We start from the raw sequence: 24,942 nt of genomic DNA, 5'->3' as shown, positions 1-24,942 counted from the left end.
TTGTAGGGGCTCAAGAAGCATAATCGGGAGATCGGTTTATATGGGAACTGTATCAGGTTTAAGATCGATTCAGACCATATTAGACACGTATTTTGAAGGTCATTAGAGAAGCTGTTGTAAAAAATTTCTTCCAAATCGGATGAGAATAGCGCCCTCTAGTGGCTCACGAAGTCAAGATCTAAGATCGGTTTATATGGCAGCTATATCAGGTTATGATATGATTTAGACCATACTTACCACAGCTATTGGAAATCATAGCAAAACATTTCGTGCAAAATTTCAGCCAAATCGGATAAGAATTGCGCCCTCTAGTGGGTCAAAAAGTCAAGATCCAAGATCGGTTTATAAGGCAGCTATATAAGGTTATGAACCGATTTGAACCATACTTAGCACAGTTAGCTTAAGAATCCACGACCATGGATTCGCTAAAAATTAGCCTTTTTTTTTTAATTCAATTCGTATTCAAATTAATTTCCAACAATTAAATCGGGGATTGTTTTGCTGATGCTATTGTCTCAAGTAATCATGTCAGGGAATCGGTATTTAAGGTGCCTATGTCAGTATATTGACTGATACGGATCATATTTGGCACGGACGCTGGAAGTCAGAAGTGTTTGTGTCAAATTTCAACCAAATCAGTTGAAAATAGAGGCCGCCAGAAGCTCAAGAAATCAAATCTGAGGATCGGTTTATATGGGGAATATATAAGTATATAGACCGATTCGAACCATATTGGACACGGATATTGGAAGTCACATATTGCAATTTTAGCCAAATCCGATGAAAACTGAGCCCACTATGAGCTCAAGAAGTCCAATCCGAGAATCGGTTTATATGGGGGCTATGTCAGTTTATAGTTCAATTCGGATCATACTTTCCACATATGTAGGAAGTCATAGTAGAAGCCTTTGTGACAAATTTCTGACGAATCGGGTGAAAATTGAGGCCGCTAAGAGCTCAAGAAGTCAAATCCGGTGATCGGTTTATATGGAGGATATATCTGTATGTAGAGCGATTAAGATCACACTTGGCATGGATGTTGGTAGTCCGAGCAGAAGTGTTTGTGTCAAATTTCAGCCAAATCAGGTGAAAATTGAGACCGCTAGGAGCTCAAGAAGTCAAATCCGGGTATCGGTTCATATGTGGGCAATATAATTATATAGACGGATTTGGATTATATTTGGCATGGACACTTGAAGTCATAGCAAAAGTCTTTGCGTCAAATTTCAGGAAAATCAGGAGAAAATTGAGACCGCTAGGATCACAATAAGTCAAATCCGGGAATCGGTTTATATGGGGGGTATAGCCGTTTGTTGACCGATTCGGATCGTACTTGGCATGGATGGTGGAGGTCATAGCAAAAGCCTTTGTGTCAAGGTAGTCAGAACAGAAGTCCTTGTGCCAATTTTGTAGTCAAATCTGATGGCAAGTGAGGCTTTAAGGAGCTCAAGAAGTCAAACCCGGTGATTGGTTTATATGGGGGCTATATCAGTTTATAGACCCATTCAGACCGTACTCCTCACTGATATTGGAAGTCAGAACATAAGGCCTTGTGTCAATTATCAGCCAAATCGAATGCAAATTTATGTCTCTTGTGGTTCAAGAAGTCAAAACTGAGGGTCGGTTTATATAGGGGCTATAAAGAAATTTAAACTGATATGGCCCATTTGCAAATCCCTAACGACCTACATCGAAAAGGAGTATATGTGCAAAATTTCAAGCTGGTGTCTTTATTCTTTGGAACGGTAACGTGATTCGAGTGATTTTTTAGCTATTATTTTTTTGGCAACACTGGTTTAAACAGCTCACGCATGTTTCGTGTTTTGTTTCACTGTCAAACATCTTTAGTTTGGTCTATCATTTAACCATGAATGGTTTTGCAAACGAACATCAAAATGCGTGCCCTGCTAAAAAAAAGTTTCATCTCGCGTTTCTTCCATTTTACGACTAAGCTCGTTTTTGGCTTTTTGATTTCGGAGTGAAAATCAGAGGGAAGCATTGCAAGAGCTACCAATGCATCAAGAAAAAGTCACAGTTTGGTGCGGTTTATAAGCTGGTGGCATCATTGGACCGTACATCTTCAAAGATGATGCGAATCGTTCACACTTACGTAAACTGTGATAGCTATCGTGAGATCATATCCAACTTTTTTTTTGCCCAAAATGTAAGACTTGCATGGTATGTTGTTCCAACAAGACGGTGCCACATGCCACACAGCACGCGTAACAATGGCCTTATTGAAAGGTGAGTTCGGTGAACATTTAATTTCACTTTCGGGATCGGTCGGCCACCTAGATCGTGTGATTTAAAGTTTTTAGACTAATACCGGTCGAAAAACTTTCCTATAGCTCTTAAAAAATCACCCTTTATATACTTTATGGAAAGTATTGAACAGAATATCGAGGGGACTTACACAGTTCACTGTGTCAAATTTCAGCAATATCGGATAACAAATGTGGCTTTAATGGGTCCGGTCGGTCGGACATGACTAGATTGTCTTAGACTTTCAAAATGATCAGTAGTGAATATACTTTATAGGGTCGGAAATGGATATTTCGATGTGTTGGTGGTGGGTATACAAATATTTTCTCAAAAAAAGTATGATGGTTTGAGTTGTTAACAGTTTGTGTCAGCTATGTCTACTCGTGCGGTATCTTTCAACATCCATACCAACTATGTTTCGATATAACCCCATCTTTCGATTTTATACCTTAAGCCTCTAGAGGGCGCTATTCTTTTCTCATTAAGCTGAAATTTCTTATGATTTCTCCTAGCATCCACGAACATCCATATCATGTATGATCCGAAGCATTTCATAACGGGATATGGCTCCCATATAGATTCATCTCCTTAGTTTACTCCCTAAGCCTCTAGAGGGAGCTATTCTTTACCGATTTTGCTGAAATTTTTGACTAATGACCAAACCGGCCCATAAATTCATATATAAATACACCGGTCTCCCTAGTTTCAATGGAGCTCAATTAATTATTTAACTGAATTACTATGATATTTTATTTTAAACATATTTAACATCACATGGTCGTCACTTCTTTCATGTGTACCCATACAAATATAACATTGTAACATGTTGACATTATTGTTTACATATGTATGTGTGTACTATGTATATATTTGTTGTACAAAAAGTAATTACATCTAGATTACTATTTGTAAATGTATATCCAGCGGTATTTATGAATGTGTACTCAACTGGGGGGAGGGTGACCCAGGGTCGTAAATATGGTTGGTTGAAAATGTTTGTTATTACTACAATATATGGCATTTGCCTATGTATGTTGGGTTGTTTGCAATTTGCTTCAAATTTCTACATGAAAAGCTGCAGACGTCTTGCAGTTCTATTTATGGGAATCTTTTTTCTTATTTTGGCTTGGCAGTTCGACTTTAGTGACATCTTTATTTGCTTGGCCAACATGAAACAGTAACGATGCAATCAATGACTCTGCAGGAGGGTGTATCCAACAAAGACATGATGACATCTGAGCAATGTTGTTGATGTTAAAAGTCGCAAAATATAGTTAAAAACAATTTTTTGAAAAAGAAAAGAGGTTAGGGGGATATTATGTAGAAGATTTTGGGAAATGGCTTAGCAACTGCCAAAATGTATATTTGGCTATGAACATTGCATTAAGCAACAGGGGCAAACTTCTCACATAGCAAAGAGAACTGTGCGATTCAAATTTAAGCTCAATTATAAGGGGCATCCTTTTTATAGCCGACCGAGTCTTAACGGCATTTCGCTGTGCAAGGTACTTCACTAATGTTGACACCATAGCAACTGCCAGTAATTTGTACTGATCAGGGCCAAATTGAACAGGGAGGTCGAAGGGCCTAACACAACTCACTGTCCCAAATTTCGGCGAAATCAGATAATAAATGCGTCTATTGTAGGACCAAGACCTTAAATCGAGTGATCGGTCAATATGGCAGCTATATTCAAACCTAAACCGATCTGTGCCAAATTGAAGAGAGATATCGAAGGGCCTAACACAACTCACTGTCCCAAATTTCGGCGAAATCGGACAATAAATGCGTCTTTTATGGGACCAAGACCTTAAATCGAGAGATCGGACTATATGGCAGCTATATCTAAATATAGTGCGATCTGAACCACATTCAGGTCAGATATCGAAAGGCCTAAACTAGCCCACTGTTTCAAATTTCAGCGAAATCGGGTAATAAATAAAGTTTTTATGGGATTCAGACCATTTATCGGGAGATCGGTCTATATGACAGCTATATCGAAACATAGTCCGATCTAAATCATATTCAGGTCAGATGTCGAAAGGCCTAAAGTAGCCCACTGTTTCAAATTTCAGCGAAATCGGGTAATAAATAAAGCTTTTATGGGCTTCAGACCCTTAATCGGGAGATCGGTCTATATGGCAGCTATATCTATATATAGACCGATCTGAACTATATTTAGGTCAGATGTCAGGAGGCTTAAAATAACCAACTGTTACAAATTTCAGCGAAATCGGGTAATAAATAAACCTTCAGCGAAATCGGATAATAAATAAACCTTCAGACCCTTTATCGGCAGATATGTATATATGATAGCTATATCTAAATATAGTGCAATCTGAACCATATTTGGGTCGGGTATTAGGAGGCCTGAAACAACTCCCTGTCTCAAATTTCAGCAACATCGGGTAATATATTAAGCTTTAATGGGCTTCAGAATCTTTAACGGGAGATCGGTCTATATAGCAGCTATATCGAAATATGGTCCGATCTGAACCGTATTTGGGTCGAATATCGGGAGGGCTGAAATAACTCCCTGTTTAAAATTTCAGCAAATTCTAGTAAAAAAAAGCTTTTATGCTTCAGACCCTTTATCAGGGGATCGGTCTATACAGCAGCTGTATCCAAATATGGTCCGATTTTTCCCGTTCAAGAATTTAAACTGCGTGCAGCAAAAAACGTATCTGTGCCAAATTTCAGCTTAATGTCTCAAATTTTTAAGGCTGTAGAGTGATTACAACCGACGGATGGACAGACGTACGAAGAGACACAAATTTTTGGTCAATTTTTATACCCACCACCATTGGATGGGGGTATACTAATCTAGTCATTCCGTTTGTAACACCTCGAAATATTGGTCTAGAACCACATATTCTTGATCGTCTCAAAATTCTGAGTCGATCTAGCCATGTCCGACCGTCCGCCGAAATCACAACAGCGAAATTTCGCACAGATACTTAATATTGATGTAGGTCATTGGGTATTGCTAATGGATCATATCGGTTCAGCTTTGGATCTAGCTCCCATATAAATCGATCTCCCGATTTGACTTCTTGAGCCCCTGGAAGCCGAAATTTTTGTCGATTTAGCTGAAATTCTGCACATGGTGTTCTTCTATGACTTCCAACAACTGTGCCAAGCATGGTCCAAATCGGTCTGTAACCTGATATATCTCCCATAGTAACCGATCTCCCGATTTGACTTCCTGAGCCCCTACAGGCCACTACTTTTTTCCGATTTGGCTGAAATTTTGGCACGTGGGGTTCCGTTATGACTTTCAACAACTATGTCAAGTATGGTTCAAATTGGTCTATAACCATATATAGCTCTCATATAAACCAATCTCCCGATTTGACTTCTTGAGTCCATAAAAGCCATAACTTTGTTCCGATTTGGCCGAAATTTTGCACGGGGTGTTCTGTTACGACTTCCAATAACTGTGCCAAATCAGTCTATAACCTGATATTGCTCCCGTGTAAAGCGGTCCCCCGATCATCCTTGTTCGGTTGCTATAAGCTTTAATTTTTGAATGTTGTAATTACAGCAGCAACCCCACAAAGCCTTTCAAACAGGCAACACAACTGATAACAATTTTTCTTAATATTGTTTTAATGTTTTTATTGTATGTATATATCGACTCTTAATCTGTCCCAACACCACCATTCTACCCCGCTTCACCACTCTTTTTCACCAGCCTCCCCCAATCATCAGTGTCGTCATCATCCAGCAGCATTAGTGAATGTGGATGTGCAAACACCCTGGTCTAATACAAAACGTAGTAAAACTTGAGGTTTTTATTTTAAATTCGCTTTGGCACTTGTAAAATTTCTTGATATAAGGTCTGTTCGCGTACTTGTCCGGTGAAAAATTGCTAATAAAAATTTGCAGCAGAGTAAAAACAGACTATACTCTGTTTTGCAATGAATTATACAGCAAGTTTTCATAAAACAGCTGATTTTCAGGAAACATCATAAAGCAGCTGGTTGCCATAAAACAGCTGGTTTTCATAAAACAGCTGGTTTTCTTAGAATAGCTGGTTTTCATAAAACAGCTGATTTTCATAAAACAGCTGGTTTTCATAGAATAGCTGGTTTTCGTAAAACAGCTGGTTTTCATAAAATAGCTGATTTTCATAAAACTGGTTGGTATTTATAAAACAGCTGGTTTTCATAAAACAGCTGATTTTCATAAAACAGCTGATTTTCATAAAACAGCTGGTTTTCATAGAATAGCTGGTTTTCATAAAACAGCTGGTTTTCATAGAATAGCTGGTTGTCATAAAACAGCTGGTTTTTATAAAACAGCTGACTTTCATAAAACAGCTGGTTTTCATAAAAAAGATGGTTTTCATAAAACAGCTGATTTTCATAAAAGAGCTGATTTTCATAAAACAGCTGGTTTTCATAAAACAGCTGGTTTTCATAAAAAATGGTTTTCCTAATACAGCTGGTTTTCACAAAACTGCTGATTTTCATAAAACAGCTGGTTTTCATAAAACAGCTGGTTTTCATAGAATAACTGATTTTCATAAAACAGCTGGTATTTCATAAAACAGCTGGTTTTCATAAAACAGCTGGTTTTCATAGAATAGCTGGTTTTCATAAAACAGCTGGTTTTCATAGAATAGCTGGTTTTCCTAAAACAGCTGGTTTTCATAAAACAACTGATTTTTATAAAACAGCTGGTTTTCATAAAACAGCTGGTTTCCATAAAACAGCAGGTTTTCATAAAACGGCTGGTTTTCATAAAACAGCTGGTTTCCATAAAATAGCTGGTTTTCATAAAACAGCTAGTTTTCATAAAACAGCTGGTTTTCATTAAACAACTGGTTTTCATAAAGCAGCTGATTTTCATAAAACAGCTGATTTTCATAAAACAGCTGGTTTTCATTCAAAATTTCTGCTGGGAAAACAAATCTCCAGTATTAATTTGCTAGCTCTCAATTAACAAACTCTCAAAATTTCGCTCGCTCTCATGCTCCTTCCCGCTCTCTTCTGTTGGCAAATAAAGTACTTGAACGACTTCCAATAACAATTTGTGCAAATTTGCACAAATTTTTGAGTACGCGAACACTCCTAATGTATTGAAACAAAAGGAAAATCGTACAACTATGTACATCAACAACAATTGAAAAGGCAACAACAATAATAAAATCAATAAAACTGGAATATCATCATATCCGTAGCGTAGTAAACTTTGTTGTTGTTGCTTTGAAAAAAAAAACCCTAAACAGCAACTACAACAACCACAATTCGTTTGAACAGCAATCCACTATGACGACCACAATGTACTTGTTATACCCTCCACCATAAGATGGGGGGTATACTAATTTCGTCATTCTGTTTGTAACTACTCGAAATATTCGTCTGAGACCCCATAAAGTATATATATTCTTGATCGTCGTGACATTTTATGTCGATCTAGCCATGTCCGTCCGTCTGTCCGTCCGTCCGTCCGTCCGTCCGTCCGTCCGTCCGTCTGTCTGTCGAAAGCACGCTAACTTCCGAAGGAGTAAAGCTAGCCGCTTGAAATTTTGCACAAATACTTCTTATTAGTGTAGGTCGGTTGGTATTGTAAATGGGCCATATCGGTCCATGTTTTGATATAGCTGCCATATAAACCGATCTTGGGTCTTGACTTCTTGAGCCTGTAGAGTGCGCAATTCTTATCCGATTGGAACGAAATTTTGCACAATGTGTTTTGTTATGATATCCAACAACTGTGCCAAGTATGGTTCAAATCGGTCCATAACCTGATATAGCTGCCATATAAACCGATCTTGGGTCTTGACTTCTTGACCCTCTAGAGGGCACAATTCTTATCCGATCAGAATGAAATTTTGCACGACGTGTTTTGTTATGATACCCAACAACTGTGCCAAGTATGGTTCAAATCGGTCCATAACCTGATATAGCTACCATATAAACCGATCTTGGGTCTTGACTTCTTGACCCTCTAGAGGGCACAATTCTTATCCGATTTGAATGAATTTTTGCACGAAGTATTTCGTTATGATATCCAACAACTGTGCCAAGTATGGTTCAAATCGGTTAATAAACTGATATAGCTGTCATATAAACAGATCTGGGGATTTGATTTCTTGAGCTTCTAGAGGGCGCAATTCCTATCCGATTTGGCTGAAATTTTGCATGACGTATTTTATTTTTACTTTCAACAACTGGGTCAAATAAGGTTCAAATCGGTTCATAACCTGATATAGCTGCCATATAAACCGATCTGGGATCTTGACTTCTTGACCCCTAGAGGTCGCAATTATTATCCGATATGCCTGAAATTTTGTACGTTAGATCCTCTCATGACCATCAACAAACGTGTTTATTATGGTCTGAATCGGTCTATAGCCCGATACAGATCCCAAATAAATCGTTCTCTCTATTTTACTTCGTGAGCCCCAATGGGCGCAATTCTTAAACGAATTGGCTGAAATTATACACAGGCCTCCAACATAAAATTTAATTGTGGTCCGAACCGGACCATGTGTTGATATCGTTTTAATAGCAGAGTAACTCTTTTCTTATATCCTTTTTTGCCTAAGAAGAGATGCCGGGAAAAGAACTTGACAAATGCGATCCATGGTGGAGGGTATATAAGATTCGGCCCGGCCGAACTTAGCACGCTTTTACTTGTTGTTGTTATTGTTGTCAAAAATCCATTCAATTGAAAATGAAATTGAAATAAACACTTGTCAAAATACAAACTGAATTCCCAATGCCCGCCAATGAAACATAAATTCCAACAACAAGAGCAACAACCACCAGAACAACTACAATATATCCAGATAACATAGAACAGCCATAATCGGAATATTTGCATGGCAAGGGATCAACGACTGTGAAAAGGGTTGCCAGAGTTGTAACAAAGTTGGAGTGGTTGTATTTTGGCACAGGGGGCATCGCTGGCAATGAATATTTTAGAAATAATATTTAAAGATTTTTTGTGATTACTAAAATCGTATTTTGGCTATGAAAGAAGATGGATAGCCACATAAAGATCGAGGTCAGTGTGTCGATGATATTCCATCAGATAATCTTTATACTTTAATACCTTAAACATAAGATTGAGGTATACTAACATGATCTCATCCTTGATAGAGGAGGACTAGGCAGGTACAAGTAGGTTCAATGCAAGTATAAGTAACATGGAACGTGAAGAATATAAGATACCCACTGTCGCACATTGGGATAGAATTGAAAAAAAAAACGTAAAATCATGCCAAGTTCGGCTGGCCAAAATTCGGCAAAAAATTCGTCTTTTATGGGCATAATACCCTTAATCTGTAGATGGCGCTATATGGCAACTATATCCAAATCTGGGCCAAAAAAAAGAAAAAAAAAAGCCGAAGGGCTTAACAAAACTCACTGTCCCAAATTTCAGCGAAATCAGCCAATACATACGCCTTTTATGAGCTCAAGACCTAAAATCGGGAGATCGGTCTATATGACGGCTTATCCAAATCAAGACCGATCTGAGCCAAATTGAAGAAGGATGTTGAGTGGCCTAACACAACTCACTGTCTCCCATTTCAGTAGAATCGGATAATAAAAGTGGCTTTTATGGGCCTAAGACCTTATATCGGCCGATCGGTCTTTATGGGGTCTATATTAAGATATAGTCTGATATAGCCCATTTTTCGAACTTAATCTGCCTATGGACAAAACAAGAATCTTTATGAAGTTTCAGCTCAATATCTTTATTTTTAAAGACTGTAGCGTGATTTCAACAGACCGACAGACGGACGGACATGGCTAGATCGTCTTAGATTTTTACGAAGGTGATGACATTTCAAGTCGATCTATCCATGTACGTCCGTCAGTCCGTCTGTCTGTCTAACAAAAGCGCTCTAAATTTCGTTGCGTTTTGTTATGATTTCCAACAGCTGTACCAAGTATGGTCTAAATCAGTCAATAATCTGATATATCCGCCATATAAGCCGATCTCCCGATTTGACTTCTTGAGCCTCTGTGGGCGCAACTCTTATCCAATTTGGTTGAAATTTTGCATTTGACGTTTTTGTATGGCTTCCAACTGTGCCATGTAAGGTCCAAATCGGTTCATAATCTGACATAGCTGCCATATAAAACGATCTCCCTATAAGACTTCTTGAGCGTCTAGATGGCGCAATTCTTAGCCAATTTGGTTCAAATTTGGCACTTGTCGTTTTGGTATGACTTCCAACAACTGTGCCGTGTAAGGTCCAAATCGGTTCATAACCTAATATAGCTGCCATATAAACCGATCTCCCTATTAGACTTCTTGAGCGTCTAGATGGCGCAATTCTTAACCAATTTGGTTCAAATTTGGCACATGTCGTTTTGGTATGACTTCCAACAACTGTGCTATGTAAGATCTAAATCAGTTTATACCGATCTCTCCATTAGACTCTTGAGCCTTTAGAGGAAGCAATTCTTTTCCAATTTGGTTGACATTTTGCGCATGTCGTTTTGGTATGTCTTCCAGCAGCTGTGGCAAGTATGCTCTAAATCAGTTCAAATTTTGATATAGCTGCCATATAAACCGATCTCCCGATTTGACTTCTTGAGCCTCTAGAAAGCGCAACTCTTATCCAATTCGGCTGAAATTGTGTGCGGCTACTCTTAGTATTGCCTAGGCCAGAAACTTATATAGCAGCCCTCGTATGCAATGCATAAGCCGAATAATTCCCATATTAACCTAAATAATAATATAATTCCCATATTAACCTAAATCAATGCAAATGCAAATTTTGCCCATCAACATTCCACTAAGGCACAGGGAAAAACTTCTCACATATCAATGAGTGCAGTCCGATTCAAGTTTAAGCTCAATGATAAGCGTCCTCCTTTTTATAGCCTAGTCCGAACGGGGTGTCGTAGTGCGACACCTCTTTGGAGAGAAGTTTTACATGGCATAGTACCTCACAAATGTTGCCAGCATTGGGAGGGGAAAATCAACGCTGAAAATTTTTTCTGATGGTCTCGCCAGGATTCGAAACCAGGCGTTCAGCGTCATAGGAGGACATGCTAACCTCTGGGCTACGATGGCCTCCAATCAATATTTTTTCTTAAACTGTTTAAAACCTTTATTTTTTGTTATCTATAACATTAAATGTTTAATTTCTTTTATTTTGTGATTAAAAATCCACTCACATCATCTCTACATTCCAACATCTGCAGTGCAATAAGCAGGAACGGCAGCAACTGCAGTAGTAGTAGCGAAATCTATGAGACAAAACAATGGCACAAAAAAAACTGTCATTGTTAATGCAGAAATTAAAAAATCCATTGCAACAACACTTTGTCGACTTCTTCTTTGCTATATTTTTTTTCTAAACACAAGTGCAAAATCTTATGAGCTCTGCATTTGGCGGCACTTTATTGAAGAGAAGAATGTTTGTACGAATGCCAGAGTGTTTGTTTGTAACGAATGCAAGCAAGCAAGCAACCAGCCAAGCCAAGCGCCTGTTTGTGTTTTTGCCTTCAATTTATGGCCATAACACACAACAGAAAGCCATTAAAAAACTATAACAAATTTTCAAACGACCGTACAACAATACCAAAGACAACAATGTTCTTGGTGTTACCACTACACCAACATTGCAGTTATCAATAAGCAGTAGCCTCTCAGCATCAGAGAACAGCGTAGGGAACGAGCTACTATTGAAAAAATGTTAGCATCATACTTGAACGGTTGTATGTGCATACCTATGTACATACATATGTATGTATGTTTGGGACAGACATCTAAAACACATAAAACATACGTGCATGCATACATGTGTATACACGAAAGTTGATTGTAATTATATTATCACGAGCCAAAGTCACAGGAGACATTGAGAATAATAAACAACGGACAACATGCACAATGGGATGGGAGAGAACAAAATGGAAATGGGTTATAATTGATAGGAGATAACATTAGGAGAGGCACACGAGGCATTGATATATGAGGCCAGCGTGGCGCAGAGGTTAGCATGTCCTCTGTTCTAAACCCGGCGTTGCCATATGAAATATATTTTCAGCGTTGGTTATTATCTTATTAATGATGGTGCCATTTGTAAGGTATCCTGCCATATTAGAACTTCTTTAACAATTGGTGCAGCTATGTGGCAAGCCTTTCCGCCTTCAAGAGGAGTCCTCATATTATTCAGTTTAACCTTGAATCGGTCTGTACTCATTCATATAAGGGAATTTTTCCTTGTATCTCTATGGAATATTCATGGAAACGTGTGGAGGTGGTGTCTACTCTACTTTAGAATATAGCCATTAACAATATATATTATTGTCTCTGGAAGAAAAAGGTGTAAAAGTGGTCGCGTATGCTGATGACGTGGCATTTGAGGTTAGGGGAAAGTCTCCCAGCACTCTTAAGAGACATATTTCAGGAAGCAACTACATGCAACAGCGAATTGGCCTACCGAAAGTGCTCTAGGCATAAATCCATTCAAGACAGAAGTTGTTTTTTTTTTCTAACCTAACCTCTCTAAGCTAACCTCTGCATTCGTGCAAAATTTCATGGCTCTAGCTTTAGCCATTTGGGCTGGGCGTCAGTGAGGCAGTCAGCAATCAGTCGGTATGTATATTTTCCTTTGTAAAGCCATTCTGCATTTACAACTCTAGCTACTTAAGCTCATCCCTATCAGAATTGCAATTATAACTGTTAGTTTTTATCTCTCCCATTTTCTACACTTAAAAGGTAATCTTTATTATGTACCATTTGTTTGTTTATGTTTATCCTTTTTTTCAATTGTTTAGCTTCTTTGCTCTCCTTTTTTGTAAATAATACCCACTGTCGCTACAGCGGCAGTAATAAAAAAAATAACAAACCAGAGATACACTTGTTCCCAAAAGAGAAGCATACTCACTGCATAATTCTATCTCTCGACATGGATGTAGTAGATCTCCCCAGCATCCTGGGTTTAAATAAAAAAAAAACACTGTGATGGCTGTGATACAAGAGCAGCGTGCGCCACATGTAAGGCGGCTGAGTAGGTATGAATGTATGACCAGGTAAGCAACGACAAGTGAGAGACCAGCCCGAAGCAACAGGTGTTTATTTGTTTGGCTGCGAAGAATATATGAACGAAAGACCGACCAACCAGCCAACCAACCGAGTGTGTGTACGATTAAGCGAGCGCCTAGCCATTGAACCAACAATAATAAAAAAGAAAGGCATGCGAGATGCAGCTGCCATGACTATTCAAAAGGCAGCACACACAGGTCTTGGGTTAATGTTAATGCTGCTGCTGCTGTTGTTGTTTATGCTGCCCCTTGAAGTTAAATGTTTCTCTGCTGCTGCTGCTTTGCGCTGAGAATAAGAAAACGTCATAGACTCGTTTATGGCCGATTAATGGCAAACAAGAAACTATAGACAGATTGGTAGCGCGCCTAGCACACACAATAACAGATGATAATGATGATGATGTTGTTGTTGATGCTGAAGATCATCATCATCATCAAGTAAAAGATGCTCTTCTAAATTTTTTTTCGGTTAATTTATGTTTGAGATCATAACAAAAATTCAAGCACACACACACACGCGCACTCATAGAAACACATCCACATTACGCATCACGGAGAGAATACAAAAGTTGACGATAACAAGAAACACCACATCATGATTGCCGACGTTGTCGTTATCGTTGCCTCTTAAACGCCATACCAAATGAAATCAATACAAAATTCAGATGCGACCGCGTAACACAACAGCGCGCATCGTGTGGTCGTCGTATTGTTTTGGCCTGGCGTCTATTTTCTAAGTGTAAGAAGAGTCGTTGGCACACACCAAATAACGGTCTACGGTTACGGGTCGGGTCGAAACGGGCAAATAAACGAAACGAAACGTCATGATAAATAATCTTTAAAGTGTTTAACCGCCCAACCATTTTAAGGGTGTTGAAAAAAAAATACCTTAAAAGAAAAGTGATAAAAAAGGTGAAAATCATGGGGATAATATTAAATTATCGATAATTTCATATCTTAGCCTATAAATGCCTAAAATAAAAAAAACACCAACAAATGTGTGCAATAAACACTTAAATAAAATTGGCATTGTGTCTTGTAAATTCTGTTGGGTTTTTTTTTAACCAAATTTTTTTCATTAAATAAATCCATGAGAAAGATCACTGACTTTGGTGAAACAAATAAATAATGGGAATCCCCTTTCCCTGTAACCATTCTCGCGCAAATCAACATTCCCCATTATAATGATAACACCTTAAAATATACCACCTGATCAACCCATTTAAATGTCAGTTTCAAGCATCTTCAGTGAAAAAAAAACAAAAAACAACAACAAACATAACCGCAACGATAACAAGACCATCGGCACCATCACCACCAACACGGACGATCACCATCAGCATCAAGCCATCACATTCCAATAAATTGAAAGAAATCACTAAAAAGCATCTTCTTATCGTTTGAACACCACACAAATAAAAAAACCCAAAATAAAATTAAAAAGTAAAAAAAAATCGGGGCAAAACAAAAATTAAAAGAAATGCTGTCTGTATTTGCCGTCGCTGTTCATTTGCCTGCTTGACACAGCAAGAATGAAATGTCCCATGTGATGCGATCAACAAACAGCGTATCAATCAATAATCTGACCACTAGTCTTCAGTAGTACATAATCCCGAAAAAGACGCGCCGCGACAAAACCAATCAAAATAATGCAACATTAAATCAACTCAATCCCCTTCCTCTCTCAATGAAATGTGTAATTTAAAATTAAATATCTGGAAAAGAAATGATTTTAAGTGATTTAAAAAAAGTATTTCAATGAAAAATCAATCAAATTTTTTTGAGAATGGTGATAAATAACACAAAATTTATTTAAATTGGAATAATAAACAGATTTTCAAATGTAAGTGAAAAATTCAAAAATTTTAAGACAAAACAAAAACAATAGATCAGCTGTTTCAGAATCTACTGCTGAAATAATTAGGAAGAGCAAAAATCCTCTTCCATTGAAGAGAGCGTAACCTTTTACAGAACAAAGTCTTAAATTCTCTCACACATTTTAATGTGTGAGTGACCTCCCTGAGTGAAATTCTCTCAAAAGTGTTAATGCACTCACCGAGAATTGAGTTCTGCTTTGCTTTCGCCCCACATTGCATTGTCTACGAGTAGGGTTCGTTCATACATGTCATTACATGTTTAAGTTCGTGTCAGGGTAGGGAGATTTCTCTCATATCAATGTATTAGTGAACTAAAATACCATTTTCTTTGATATCTAAAATTTGTTGAAAATTGCTTAGAATTAAGAACGATTTTTGCTTTGTCAAACTTTTTGTTTTTTTTTTTCCAAATTTTATAAAGTTTGACTTAAATAATTGACAAATTTTTATGTTTCTCTTATTTTCATTTCAGATGTTGAAAACGGAAATATGGCATACAACTATATAAAATCCTTATGAAGTGAATAACATAAGCCGAATATCTTCAATAATAAAAATTTGAAAAATAAACACAAAAAAAAAATGTGCGTAACACTACAAAACAGCAAATAACAAAAAATACCATTTTCAGTCGCTTAGAACCCAAAATAATTATAAGAAATGATGTTTAAAATATGAAAACTAAACGGAATCCAAGTGTATCCCCAAAGAAATAAATAAATCTTAAATATGCCATTAATGTTAAATATTCGATAAAAGTATAAAACCTCCAAAAAAAAAAAAAGCCTAACAAAAAAAAAAAAAAAACAGAAAAAAAACCAAAATGACGACTCATAAAAGATCCTTAAAAACGCAATAAAGATTCAGGTGTTGTGCAGTTGTTTCTTTCGTCCGCAATGACAGATCACAAAAGAAATTCCAATCGAGTTCGGATTATTATGATGGATTACGCAGTCTTACAAGCAGATAGGATTTACTAATCCGACTACATAAGGTAAGTGTGTGTGTGTGTGAGAGAGAGAGAAAGATTATTCTTTTAATATGTTATATGTAGCTTTAACCCTTTAAAGCAGATTGGGTAGAATAATACCCAAAAATAGAGCTTTCCATGAAAAAATTTTACTTGTGTTATAAAAAAGGTATTCCTATGAGGTTTTTATTTCCATAAAATGACTAAATAAAACTCATAGAGCCGGAAGCTCAATGCTTTTTATATCCTCCACCATAGGATGGGGGTATACTGATTTCGTCATTCTGTTTCTAACACCCGAAATATGCGTCTAAGACCCCATAAAGTATATATATTCTTGATCGTCATGTCATTTTAAGTCGATGTAGCCATGTCCGTCCGTCTGTCCATCCGCCCGTCTGTCTGCCGAAAGCACGCTAAGTTTCGAAGCAAGCTAACTTTTAAGCTAACCGCTTAAAATTTTGCACAAAAACTTTTTATTAGTAGAGGTCGGATGGGATTATAAATGGGCCAAATCGGTCCATGTTTTGATATAGATGCCGTCAGGGACGTAGCCCGGGGGGAGGGGTTCCTCGGGTTCCAGGTTCCTTCTAAAGCAAAAATTTCAATAAAATTTGATGTGCCTGCTCAATGCGACACTACAGTTTGCTTAAACATTTTTAAAGTTTTTTATACCCTCCACCATAGGATAGGGGTATACTAATTTCGTCATTCTGTTTGTAACACCTCGAAATTAGTGTAGGTCGGTTGGGATTGTAAATGGGCCAAATCGGTCCATGTTTAGATATAGCTGCCATATAAACCAATCTGGGATCTTGACTTCTTGAACCTCTAGAGGGCGCGATTCTTATCCGATTTGGCTGAAATTTTGCATAACGAGTTTTGTTATGACTTTCAACAACTGTGCAATGTATGGTTCAAATCGGTCCATAACCTGATATAGCTGCCATATAATCCTATCTTGGGTCTTGACTTCTTGAGCCTCTAGAGGGCGCAATTCTTATCCGATTTGGTTGAAATATAGCATGACGTGTTTCGTTATGACTTTCAATAACTGTACTGAGTAGGTTCAAATCGGTCTATAACCTGATATGGCTGTCATATAAACCTACCTGGGGTCATGACTTCTTGAGCCTCTAGAGGTCGCAATTCTTATCGAATTTGTCAAAAATTTTGAACAACGGCTTCTCCCATAACCTTCAACATACGTGTCAAATATGGTCTGAATCGGTTTATAACCTGATATAGCTGCCATATAAACCGATTTGGGATCTTAACTTCTTGAGCCTCTAGAGGGCGCAATTCTTAACCGATTTCGCTGAAATTTTTCATAACGAGTTTTGTTATGACTTCCAACAAATGTGCTAAATATGGTTCAAATAGGTCTATAACCTGATATGGCTGTCATATAAACCAGGATCTGAGGTCTTGACTTCTTGAGCCTCCAGAGGGCGCTATTCTTATCCGATTTGGCTGAAATTTTGCATAACGAGTTTTGTTATGACTTTCAACAACTGTGCTATGTATGGTTCAAATAGGTCTATAACCTGATATGGCTGTCATATAAACCTACCTGGGTTCATGACTTCTTGAGCCTCTAGAGGGCGCAATTTTATCCATTTAAAAAAAAAAAAAAATTTAACAACGGCTTCTTTCACAACCTTCAACATATGTGTCAAATATGGTCTGAATCGGTTTATAGCCTGATATAGCTCCCATATAAACCGATCTCCCTATTTTACTTCTTGAGCCTCTAGAGGGCGCAATTCCTATACGATTTGGTTGAAATTTAGCATGACGTGTTTCGTCATGACTTTCAATAACTGTACTAAGTATGGTTTAAATCGGTCTATAACCTGATATAGCTGTCATATAAATCGGGATCTGGGATCTTGAATATTTTGAGCCTCTAGAGGGCGCAATTCTTATCCGATTTGGCTGAAATTTTGTACAATGATTTTTCCCATGATTTTCAACATGCATCTCAAATATGGTCTGAATCGGTTTATAGCCTGATACAGCTCCCATATAAACCGATCTCCCTATTTTACTTTTTGAGCCTCTAGAGGGCGCAATTGCTATTCGAATTGGCTAAAATTTTGTGCAATGACTTCTACAATGGTCTCCAACATTCAAACGATTATAGGCTGAATTGAATCATAACTTGATATAGCTCCAATAGCATAGTAATAATTTTCTTTTATCCTTTTTGACCCAAAAGGAGATACCGGGAAAAGAACTCGTCAAATGCGATCCATGGTCGCCCGGCCGAATATTAAATGGCCCGGCCGAATATTAACTTGTTATACCCATCACCATAGGATAGGGGTAATAGTCATTTAGTCATTTCGTTTGCAACACATTGAAATAACAATTTCTGACCCTACAAAGTATATATATATATCGGATCGTATATATATATATCCTTGAATTTTAAGGATGATTTAGCGATGTGTGAGTGTCTGTCCGTCTATTGTAACCACTCTTCAGTCTTCAAAAATTGAGATATTGAGCTGAAATTTGGCACAGAAGCGTCTTTTTGATGCACGCTGGTTATGTTCTTGAACGGGCCAAATCGGACTATATTTGAATATAGCTGCTATATAAACCGATCTGACGTTAAAGGGTCTGAAGCCTATAAAAGCTTTATTTTTCATCCGATTTTGCTGAAATTTGAAATAGTGAGTAGTTTTAGGCCTCCCGACGTCTGACCTAAATATATTTCAGATCGGAGTATATTAAGATAAAGCAGCCATATAGACCGATCTCCCGATAGTGGGTCTGAAGCCCATAAAAGCTTTGTTTATTACCCGATTTCGCTGAAATTTTAAACAGTGAGTTGTTTTACGCCTCCCAACATCTGACCTAAATATGGTTCAGATCGAACTATATTAAAATATAGCTGCCATATAGACCGATCTCCCGATAAAGGGTCTGAAGGCCATTAAAGCTTTATTTATTACCCGATTTCGCTGAAATTTGCAACAGTGGATTATTTTAAGCCTCCCAACATTTGACCTGAATATGGTTCATATCAGACTATTTTTAGATATAGCTGCCATATAGACCGATCTCTCGATAAAGGGTCTGAAGATCATAATGGTTTTATTTTTTATCCGACTTCGCTGAAATTTGGAACAATGAGTAGTTTTAAGCCTCCCAACATTTGACTTGAATATCGTTCAGATCAGACTATATTTATATATAGCTGCCATATAGACCGATCTCCCGATAAAGGGTCTGAAGGCCATAAAAGCTTTATATTTTATCCAATTTCGCTGAAATTTAGAACAGTGGGTTATTTTTAGCCTCCCGCCATCTGACCTAAATATGGTTCAGATCGGACTATATTAAAATATAGCTGTCATATGGACCGATCTGCCGATAAGGGGACTAAAGCCCATAAAAGCTTTATTTATTACCCGATTTCGCTGATATTTGCAACAGTGGGTTATTTTAAGCCTTCCGACATTTGATCCAAATATGGTTCAGATCAGACAATATTTAGATATAGCTGTCATATAGACCGATTTCCCGATAAAGGGTCTGAAGGCCATTATAGCTTTATTTATTACCCGATTTTGCTGAAATTTGCAACGGTGGGTTATTTTAAGCCTCCCAACATTTGACTTGAATATGGATTAGATCGGACTATATCTAGATATAGCTGCCATATAGACCGATTTCCCGATAAAGGGTCTGTAGGCCATAAAAATTTTGTTTATTACCCGATTTAGCTGAAATTAAAAACAGTGGGTTTTTTTGAGCTTCCCAATATCTGACCTAAATATGGTGCAGATCGGACTATATTTAGATATAGCTGTCATATAGACCGATCTCCCGATAAAGGGTCTAAAGCCCATAAAAACTTTGTTTAGTACCCGATTTTGCTAAAATTTGAAATAGTGGATTATTTTAAGCCTACCAGCATTTGACTTGAGTATGATTCAGATCGGACTATATTTAGATGTAGCTGCCATATAGACCGATTTCCCGATAAAGGGTCTGTAGGCCATAAAAGCTTTATTTTTTATCCGATTTCGTTGAAATTTAGAACAGTGAGTTATTTTAGACCTTTCAATATAGGACCCATGTATGGTTCAGATCGAACTGTATTTAGCTATAGCTGCCATATAGACCGATCTCCCGATAAGGGAACTGAAGCCCATAAAAGCTTTATTTATTACCCGATTTCGCTGAAATTTTAAATAGTGAGTAGTTTTAAGCCTCCCAACATCTGACCTAAATATGGTTCAGATCAGACTATATTTAGATATAGCTGTCATATAGACCGATTTCCCGATAAAGGGTCTGAAGGCCATTTTAGCTTTATTTATTACCCGATTTCGCTGAAATTTGCAACGGTGGGTTTTTTTAAGCCTCCCAACATTTGACTTGAATATGGATTAGATCGGACTATATCTAGATATAGCTGCCATATAGACCGATTTCCCGATAAAGGGTCTGTAGGCCATAAAAGCTTTGTTTATTACCCGATTTCGATGAAATTTGCAACAGTGGGTTATTTTATGCCTCCCAACATCTGACTTGAATATGGTTCAGATCAGACTATGTTTAGATATAGCTGCCATATAGACCGATATCCCGATAAAGGGTCTGAAGGCCATTAAAGCTTTATTTATTACCCGATTTCGTTGAAATTTGCAACAGTGGGTTATTTTAAGCCTCCCAACATCTGATTTGAATATGGTTCAGATCAGACTATATTTAGATATAGCTGCCATATAGACCGATCTGCCGATAAAGGTTCATAAAAGCCATAAAAGCTTTATTTTTTATCCGATTTCGCTGAAATTTAAAACAGTTGGTTATTTTAAGCCTCCCAACATCTGACCCAAATATGGTTCAGATCGGGGTATATATAGATATAGCTATCATATAAACCGATCTCTCGATAATAGGTCTGAAGGCCATAAAAGCTTTATTTTTTTACCCGATTTCGCTGAAATTTGCAACAGTGGGTTATTTTAATCCTCCCAACATCGGACCTAAATATGGTTCCGATCAGACTATATTTAGATATAGCTGCCATATACACCGATCTCCTCCTTAAGCCTTCCGACATCTGACCTAAATATGGTTCAGATCGGATGGGGTTTACATATATATCTGAGATATTGGTTTTTTATTTGTTTTGTATTATTTTATTTTGTTTTTCTATTTTATTTTATATCATCTTAATGCTACGGAATGTTTCTATAAAAAATGTCCAACTTTTTTTTTTGAAATTTATTTTTTTTTATAAAAAAAATTCAAATTTAAAGGTATTAAATGCCACTCATTTAGTATCGATTAGCTTCTAATCATAACGTGTTTGCATTATTTGTTTCTTTAAATCGATATCTATAAATTATTTATTTTTAATACCTTTCATTAGCCTAATAACCCGAAAGAACAACAAATTTTTGGTTTATAATTTCCGCAATTAAAAACAAAAAGTGCCAAAAAAAAACCCCAATATCTCGAAGACCCATGCATCTAAACTCTTCAGCGCTTCAGGTAAACACGATAGATGTGGGTAATAAAAAAAAAAATAACATCAAATAAAAAATCCAATCATTTTATTTCATAACGTCTTTCGGGGTTGACGCTGTTTTGCGGATTAATTAAAACGAAAGTAAAATAGACTTCAGACGAAACCCCCTGATTTACAAACTCCCCCCCCCCAAAAAAAAAAAAAATCTTGAAATAATCAAGAGATTCAAGCTGGTTGTCACAAATGAACGATGGGTTTGAGAGTTGAGGTGCATTTTTTACAGAGCATGGGAAGCCGGCTGTGAAAAAAAGCAATCCAAACCTCACGCAAACCAGCAAACAAACAAAATTCTAAATTTTTTTTTGCTTTTTTTTTTACTTTTTCCTCTCATCTAAGACTTTAGCTATTTTTTGTTTGATATGGGAATTCCGCAAGAATGACGCCAGAAACCCGGTATCGATGTCGGTGTCAGCCTCTTCTTTTTGTGTTTTTCTATTTTTTTTTATTTTTAACTGGGACCCCCTAAATAAACCTTGTCTTTCTCCCATAAGCCATAAAATACGACTTGTTTGTTTTGAATAAATAAAAAAAAAATAAATAAAAAATATAAACAACAACAAAAGCAACACCAAGCAAAGAAAATAATTTATTTTATATTGGAATGACAGGGCAAAAAAATTTAAATCAAAGAAATAGCAGAAAAAATTACCAAAAAAAAAAAAACAAAAATAAAAGTCTCGCATAGGTACGAGTTTACACATGTGCGAGCGTTTGTGTGATAATACCCACCATAATCAAAGAGGAAAAAAAAGAGTTAAATTTAATATTGACACACTAAACGTTGGCAAGAAGCAACAACAACAACAACAATGTGAACATCCTATAATGATTTTTAACCAACAAAATTCCTCATAGAAATGAAGAAGAAAAGATGAAATAACATAAACCAAAGTGACAAATCTAGACAACGTAAATCACGCCTCAGACTGCAGCAAAAAAAAAAAAAATATGAGCAGAAAAAAAAATCGATATATGGGTCTAAACTTTGTATATGGGGCAGCTTTTGTCTCATGCGAAACCACAGAGTGACAGAAATGACAATGCGCCACTTTAAGGTTTTTTATTGGCCATATTTTAACCATGGAAATTTTGGCAGAGTAAAAATAGTGGGGAAAAGGAAATGTTTTCTAAAAAGAATTTTAAAGAGCAAATAGCAACACCGATTAACTCTAAGGATTATCTAAGCTCTCTTATCTTAATAAAATTTTTGATTTTTTTTTTTCATTTTTTAGAAGTCTTACATTTTAGGGTCAGAGGATTTATTCCATTGAACACTCTTAGCAGCTCTTCGTCTTTTTCCCCCAAATACTTACTAAAACCTGGATTTTCCCTTGATATATTATCACTATATTTTCCATGTAAATGATGACTTATCCCTAGATTTAGCAACAATGAATTTTTTTGAACACTCCAAGAACTTACTCGTCTGCTTTGACAAGATATCGCGCATAAGAATCATAACATCAAAGTTATAATCAAAATGTTGGCTGTCCTTGTCCAAAGGGTTCTTGCGGATCTCGATGTTAATAAATTTCCAGTCCCAAACGGTATATCAACACTTGTCCTTTGTAAGTGTTCTTCGATGCTTGCTCGTCCACTACGCAACCTTTTTAACCTTGGGAGTTTTCCCGACGCTTTGGAAGGTTGTGAACGTTCAGCCTATTCCCAAACAACTGGTGGCAAACAACCCTGCGAATAACCGGCCTATTGCGATATGCTCCGCGCTCTCCAAGGTTCTGGAGATTAAGGTTAACCACCTTCTTGGAGGGGTGGCGATGCCCCTCAGATACCAAAGACTAAATTTGTATGTCAGATTTGTACTCTACTTTTAAATAGCTTTCATTTGATACCCATATTCTCCAAAGCGACGAAAGAGCCCTGTTGAGAGGTTTTTTGGGGGTGGGGGACCCCCCCCCCCAACACTTTGAGCGAAATTTGTATACCAATTTCCTACTCTACTCTAAAATACCTTTCATTTGATACCCATATTGTCGAAATCGGTAAACATGCCCGTCCGGGTGGGTTTTGGGATGGGGCCTCCCCCCCAAAAAATTTTATACCAATTTCATGTTTTTGGGGTACCATAAGGAGGCATACAAAATTTGCCTTAAATCAGTGCACGAATCTCCGGGATCTGGCGTTTTTGAAAATTGGGATATGGAGGAGGGTCCTCCCCTCCTTCGGATATCAAACAATGTAGTAGCCTGTTTTCTGTTCTTTTCCCGGCCAATAAGGGATGACTATAAGCACCACACAGGCTGGAACTTTGAGCTCCGACTTCTGTGGTGTCCATCTTTGCCACAGGAAGCGTCCACAGGATGCGGATGGTGGAAAGCTCTGTTTCTATGCGGAGTAGCTACAAATGCGGCCGCATGCAGTCAGCGATTTTCGAGAGGAGAGTCTCAGTGAGGAGTCAGGTGGCATTGGCTCTTAATTAAATACTGAGTGCCAATGATACTCGAGATGATAAGGCGAGATATTGTCGCCTTCAAATAACCAATGGCCAACATCAGCGTCTGTTCCCAGGTTAAGGGCGGCTAGAGGCGAGCGACGGATCTTGAAGAAAGCGGCTTGCAACAACGAGGAATACATGTGAAATCCCACAAATCCCATGCGGTTGGGGACCCGTCCCCCGCGAAAACTATGAGAACTACTATGAGCAACAAAGGAATAGTAAAAACGGACCCCCCAACATTGACAACCCATGCAAACAAAAAAAGGACCATGATTTGCGGATCTGCACCTAAAATGTCCGCACTCTCAATAGAGAAGGTGCAATATACGCGCTGGCGGATGTATTAGAGAAGTACAAGGCAGATATAACCGCCTTACAGGTAGTGCGATGGACTGGGTAGGGCGTCACTACAACATCAAATGGTGACGAACTGTACTATAGCTGCCACAACACGAGGCATGAATTTGGCTGTGGATTTGTGGTTAGTCGGAGACTGGAATGCCTTGACTTCAGCTTTACTCCGGTGGATGAGAGGCTAGCCACAATTCGCATAAAAGCCAAATTCTTCAACATCAGCCTTATTTGTGCCCATGCCCCGACGGAAGACAAGGACGAGCAGACCAAGGATAGTTTCTACGAGCGACTAGAGAGAGAATATGAACGCTGCCCCGCCCATGATATTAAAATCGTTGTGGAAAATTTAAATGCGTAGATATCTTTTGTCCAACAGTCAGAAAGTTTAGACTCCACGAGATAATGTCCGATAATGGGTTAAGGCTGATAGATTTCGCCACGGTAAA

At 37.6% G+C, this 24,942-nt stretch overlaps 1 protein-coding gene and 1 long non-coding RNA gene across 2 annotated transcripts in view; both read left to right on the top strand.

The window, feature by feature from the left end:
- Window positions 1–15,743, top strand: part of LOC131998173 (uncharacterized) — an 87,697-nt gene extending 71,954 nt beyond the window's left edge. Inside the window, exon 2 of the long non-coding RNA XR_009398629.1 lies at window positions 15,633–15,743. This is a non-coding gene — a long non-coding RNA (uncharacterized LOC131998173). The remainder of the gene's footprint in view (window positions 1–15,632) is intronic.
- Window positions 15,744–15,963: 220 nt separating this feature from the next.
- The window catches only part of LOC106082328 (BMP-binding endothelial regulator protein), a 193,413-nt gene continuing 184,434 nt past the window's right edge, over window positions 15,964–24,942 (top strand). The window contains exon 1 of the mRNA XM_059370529.1: window positions 15,964–16,154. The gene's annotated coding sequence lies outside the window, so the exon portion shown is untranslated. The remainder of the gene's footprint in view (window positions 16,155–24,942) is intronic.

This window comes from Stomoxys calcitrans, chromosome 5, assembly GCF_963082655.1.
Source record: "Stomoxys calcitrans chromosome 5, idStoCalc2.1, whole genome shotgun sequence".
Taxonomy (NCBI): Eukaryota; Metazoa; Arthropoda; class Insecta; order Diptera; family Muscidae; genus Stomoxys; species Stomoxys calcitrans.
This window is presented reverse-complemented; position numbering and strand designations above follow the sequence as displayed.